Genomic DNA, 6,311 nt, shown 5'->3' on the forward strand with positions numbered 1-6,311 from the left:
TTTCAGCGTTTTTTATCGATTTGACTTTCAAATGACCTTGAAACTGACGCGATAAAGGTCAGCGGACACCAGGTTCATAATCAGCGACCCCAAAAACCTATAACTTATTTTTTTAAAAATTTTTTTACCGTTTTTTCTCGATTTGACCTTCAAATGACCTTCAAATGACCTTTAACCTGAAGCCATAGAGTTCAACGGATGCCAGATTCGTAATAAGCGACTCCCAAAACCTATAACGTATTTTTTTGGATTTTTTTACCGTTTTCTCTCGATTTGACCTTCCAATGACCTTGAACCTGACGCGATAAAAGTCAAAAGACGCCAGATTTGTATTCGGCTACCCCGAAAACCATAGTAAATCCGAGCCAACCTCAGAATACATGTTTAAGAGTGTCAAATCTCTCGAAAATACAGTTGGTGGGTAGTGGTGTTTCCTATATTTGTAGGGGGGGTGGGGGTGGCTGGGGGATGGAGGGTAGTCCGTTTAGCGTGCAATCGACTCGGGATACTTATAAGATACTACCATGATTTTTTCTGATTTTTTGGTCCAAAAATAAATTAGGCCAAAAACCGGCCTTACCGACCCTCCCCCGTTTCTTAAGGATCTCTTGCGCCGCAATGCAATTGCAAAGGTTAATCTAGGCAAAAACAATGTTTTCAATCCACTAAACCACTCAGTAAACCGTTTTATTAACAACAACAAACAACTTAGGCTCAAATTTTAACTATACACAATTTTTTTTTAAATAACCGAAATTCTACTTAAAAAAAAAAGAAATAAAATGTAATTCCTAGGACAATAATTGGCGAGGGGCTACGCACTGTGGCAATCGGGCAGTCACTTATAAAGATCTAGCGTCGAATGCCAATGTGAATCCACTAATACATTAACCGACACTGAATTCGAGTCTGAGTACCATAGAACAGACACCCTCACTGCCACCTGGATCTTTTTGATTGTAAATGGTTGGGGTAGGAGGTTAGGTGGCAGGAGATTTATACCAATTTAATTCAAAATTAATTTTTAAAGTTTAAATCAAGGTTGGCATGTGCACTGAAAGAATATTAATACTTGTTTTTTTTTAATTGCAATACATTTCACGGATATCGTATGAGCAACAACATTTTTAGATGTGTAATTCTGAAGTTTAAAAAGGGAGTATTAAACTTAATAGCTAAATTCCAGTTCTTTTATAAATATTAGGATTTGAAATACAGTGAAACTCTGAGACTGGGCCGGTTTCTGGGCTGGAAGATGTGGGAATTTACTCAGATAGAGGGCCGTTTCGTAAAAAACGGTTTCGTTTCTTCATGTCTGAGTAACCGTTGCTCACCTCACGCAGCTCATTTTACTCCTACTTGTGGCGTTACGTCATTTCTCCGAAGAACTATATCAGGTGGTCCTATCTCTGGAGTTCACCGATTTCTAAAGAATTCACAAAATGTCAAGTATTTTGAATATTTTTGTATAATTTTCAGTGATTACATTAAAATTGGATTTAGAAAAATTTATTGTAAATGAGAAGCATTCGACAAAATTTATAAAGATTCAATGTGGTTGAAAGAAAATCTGGGGAAATGCGAAAACAATTAAAAATCTTATTTTGAAAATTCAATGAAAACATTACATTCAAAATGAATGTCGATATACATTTGATAATTTAAACAAATACGATAGAATGCTTAAGAACTCAAAGTAAATTCAAAATATTTCGGGGTTAATTGAAAAAATCTAAAAAAATTCAGAGTTGAGTAAAATTGAGTGATTCGGGAAGAATTCAAAATAATTTAAGGAGAATTTCGAGAAATTTAAGAAAGTTCTGAATACTTGAAAAAGTTCAAGCTGAATTCAGAAGGATTCAAAGTAAATTCCGAATTAATTAAAATGAATTAAAATTTTGCTTATTTATGCCGGCTAAATTGAAGATAGTTTAGAAGTACTCAAGAATGTTATAGAGAATTGGACCGAAATTCTTACAATTTTCAGATGAATAATATACATAATATTAGAAAAAATGTGGTCGTTAACGATACTTTAAACCTAAATTTCTATTTAAAAAATGTGTACACATGTTTTTTTTTCTAGCACAATGAAAAATCGAAGTTTTTAAGATCCCCATGTATGCATACTAACATTAAGTATTTGCACCTTAAACGATTCTTTATGAAGCACCTTTTTCCTAGAATAAGGCCGAATATAACGCAGTTTTATAAAAATCGTTAACAAACTTCATTCCATTTATTAACAACAAATTTTTGTTTACATTATTATTTTTTTGTTGGGAAAATTTTTTTTGTCTCAAAATTTAACTATTCAATGTTTCATTGATTCATTATCCTGTATATTTGATTAATTTAGAATTAATATTTTTAGATAGACAAGTAATACCCTTAATTGAAAATTCATATTTTTGGGTAGAAATTTGATCTTTTTTATGAAAATCAGACTTTTTGATTGAATATTTAACTATTTAATAGAAAATCAATATATTTTATTAAAAAGTCGTCTTTTTGCGTATACAATTATTTTTGTTAGATGAAAGTGAATCTTTTGGTTAACAATTTAACTATCATATTGAAAATTCAAATTTCTTGATTAAAAATGATCTTTTTCTTAAAAGTTAGATATTGTTTTATTCAAATATCCGCACTGTTTGTTTTTTAAACATCGCCTTTTTAACTTAAAAACTTCACTGTTTTGTTTCAAATTCATTTTTAATGCTAGGAAAGTCATCTTTCTTTGTTAAAAATTAACTATTTTGGTGAAAATGCAACTGTCTTCTGAAAAAATGATCTCGTTAGCCTGTAAATTCAAATATTTTATTGAAAATTATTAATTTTTTTATATCAGTCTATTTGTTTTAAAATCCATCTCTTCTGACTAACAAATCAAATATTTGGTAAAGAATCTAATTAATTTTGGAAATTTGAATTATTTTGTTAAGTTTAGTTTGTTTTCAGTGCAGAAATGTTTCCAACGCTTACAATGTATTTGCAGGTTATAGTTAAAACCCTCAAATACATTGCACATTCTGGAGCACAAATTCGGATATATACGCATATGATACCGGAATGAAATTATTACAATTGATTGATCAGTTAAGGAGAATAGTCATTAAAAAACTAATAATCGGATAACTCTGTTAGAATTTTTTGATTACTGTACTTTCCCGTGCAGAAGTTCCAATTGGGATCTGATCGGTGCCCGATCGGGCAGAATTTTGCCCAAATCAGGCTATCTAGATGGGGCCAGACCCGAAATGCAACGCGATGCCCGATCGGGGCCTAAGCGCTGCATCTAGAGATAACCATACCCGGCCCATAACCATAACCATGGCCCCGATCAGGCCCATATTAATTTATTTTTCTTATTCTTAATTAAAAGAGATTCTTAAATAAAATAATATTAAAATCGAATATATCACCTCCTTAACTGCAATTTGAGAATATAAATATCAGGTTATCTAACAGATCGCGATATGAAAAAATTGGATTATGTCAGATACTTTTTTTCGAGCAAACGGAAGAAGTCAAACGACGCAATATAACAGCCAGCATTTGTGTATGATAAACCATTTAAGTATTTTGCAATATATTTTTGGTTTTAATTTCTAAATTGAAGTTGCTTTCAATTTCTATATTCAACCTAATTGTGGGAAGTATCAAATCACCTAAAAATACGTGAAAATAAATATGTTTATGACGTCATTGTTGATCTAATTCGTTTTCACATTCAACAAATGAAATATTACTTTTGCTACTTTTCTTATAAATAAATAACCTCAGTTCGAGGTTAGGTTTCAACCTAACATTCTTAATGAATTTACTTATTATAGCCTTTGACACGTAATTCAAGAATATTTTGAAGTATTTCAAGAATTCAAGAATATTTTGAAGTATACTTCAAAATATTCTTGAATTACGTGTCAAAGGCTATAATAAGTAAATTCATTAAGAATGTTAGGTTGAAACCTAACCTCGAATTCGTCTTGTGCTCACTTTCGGCATTTTTCCCCACTTATTTTGTCACTTTTCCAAATAATATGGAAATATTTTTGACGCTTGACACTTTACGTCGAAACTAGGGTGATTTGGAGTCAACCCACTTTAGTCCTCAAAATTAATGGAGCGCTATCTACTGGCAAGCTTGGCTGTTAATTTGGGGTCTAGACGGGGCCAAATTTAACAACCACAATATTGTGTGTCCGATCTGGCGCAAGTCGGAAATAAGGCAAACATTTGGCAATTTCTGGATGGGTTGTTTCTCGATTTTAATTCACCATTGCGCATGCGATGATATATTCCTCTCTCTCAAGACTTCGACAACATTCGGAGTGAATCGGAGCGAATGCGAGCTAGCCCGCGAACGAATGTCAAGATTTCCACGATGACTGACACTGAATAACGGCGATTGCCAAATGCTTTTGAAAAAGGTGGAAATCATAGGACTTCCGCAGTGCATAGCCCCTCGTTAATTGGTAGACTCAAGTTTAGCACAATTTTCATAGGAAAGCTAAATTAATGGCATTTTTATCTTTACATTAATAGATGAACATATTTTCCTTACAGGGGCAGCATGTTTACCATTTGTGAAAAGGCTAACTGCAATTAAACCAGAAAAAAATGATTTAGTACTGTATCCAAATGCTTTTACGCCTTTCGGAATGTATCGTGAATTTGAGGGCCAACTCCGCTTTTATCAGTTCAAGTTCTGAAATTAAAAAAGATTTCAGAACCGTCAAATGGTTTTCAATTTTTGCCTCAACGAAATTGCCTATCCACTGTTATTGTTCTACAATGTACCTGGGTACTCGACGGTCCACAGAAAAAACCAAATGTAAAAGGAGTTACAGAAAAGATTCTTGGGGGTAATTTCGATACAGCAAAAAATTGAAAGATTAATACAGGTGAAATGAAAGGCACATGTTGATGTTGCATGACTCATGATTGCCTATGAACTACGCTTACCCTCATCGATACAGTACGAGTTTTTTTTAAGTTTGTCATTAATGTTAATTACGACGTTTACTTTGGCATAAAATTTAAGTTACAAGCCGTAAATATTATTATACTAAATTTTGATCTAATATATTTATATATTAAATAAAAAGTCTCAGCATTATAATAATTACAACTATTGTAATTAAAATTTGTTGTTGTACTGTTGCTTTGAATAAACATTTATTATTATATGCAAATATTTTTATTTATTACGTGTATCCTTTCATCTTGTAGTTTTTGTTTTAATCGCAAAAACATTTCTAAAAGAATCATAAATTTTTTTACATTCTCATCAGAGAAGGTATTAGATTTGTGTAAAATTGGAACACCCCCACCCCCCTCCATTTTTGTCAAATGCCCACGTTTTGAGACCCTCTAATTTGAAAAACAGGTTTTCACGAATATTTCTGTCTTTCAGTCTGTCTGCCTGTATGTTCGTTCGTGGATCGTTTTTTTGTCAGCATGATAATTAAAAAACTGGACTGATTGGCTTTTCCTGTGGTAAACTCTTTTAGTATCTTGAAATGAAGGTCAAGTTCGTTATAGCATTTACAAAATTCCACAAAACACACATTTGTTATTATCATAACAAATTTTCACATTTTTTGGAAAAATCGAAGATTCAAATTTTAACAGAAAAATAACGTACAGCCCACAAATATTCAACGATTAGGAAAACAATAAAAAATAAAGCTAATAAGTGAATGTATTTTTTCGATAAATAGTAAATAATTTTTGTTAAGATCTATACTGCCTTTTTGGTGTTTAAAAATGTTGCATTATAACAATTTTGCCAACATGTTTCAACCTGTATTTCAGGTCCTTTTCAAGGCTAATTCTAGGAGAAAAATACGTATGCTAAAGAATAAAATGGAAATTACTTAGTTTGTATATGCTTATTAGTCGTGGATGTTTACTTACTATACCATGGAGATGAAAGAAAAATCGCTGAATCATTGTTATTGTTTGGGTAGAATTTTTGTATAAGGAAAAAAAACTTAAATGACCAGAAACAGAATATGCATAGTTAAAATGTAAAATTGGCTTGAAAATTAAACCGTATTATTTACGATATAATCTAAAAAATCTCATCTGAAACGGAAATTATTTTTATAAGAGTTAGAGGTTATTAATTTTTAAATTGTATATTTAGTATTTGAATAAAAGTTATTGTGAACTTACAGGAAAACATCCTTGAGATTATGCTGGTTTTTTATTACATTTTGTTTTGTACTGTTGAAGAATTTTTTGTCAAGTTGATTGACTAAGACAGTTCCAGCAATAACGATAGCTCATTTAGAGGTTAGGTA

The 6,311-nt window shown here is 31.6% G+C and overlaps 1 long non-coding RNA gene across 1 annotated transcript in view; it reads right to left on the reverse strand.

Moving 5' to 3' along the window:
* Positions 1 to 6,311, reverse strand: part of LOC117168770 — a 451,138-nt gene that overhangs the window by 316,876 nt on the left and 127,951 nt on the right. The window lies entirely within an intron of this gene.

This window comes from Belonocnema kinseyi, chromosome 3 (genome assembly GCF_010883055.1).
Source record: "Belonocnema kinseyi isolate 2016_QV_RU_SX_M_011 chromosome 3, B_treatae_v1, whole genome shotgun sequence".
NCBI classification, from domain to species: Eukaryota; Metazoa; Arthropoda; class Insecta; order Hymenoptera; family Cynipidae; genus Belonocnema; species Belonocnema kinseyi.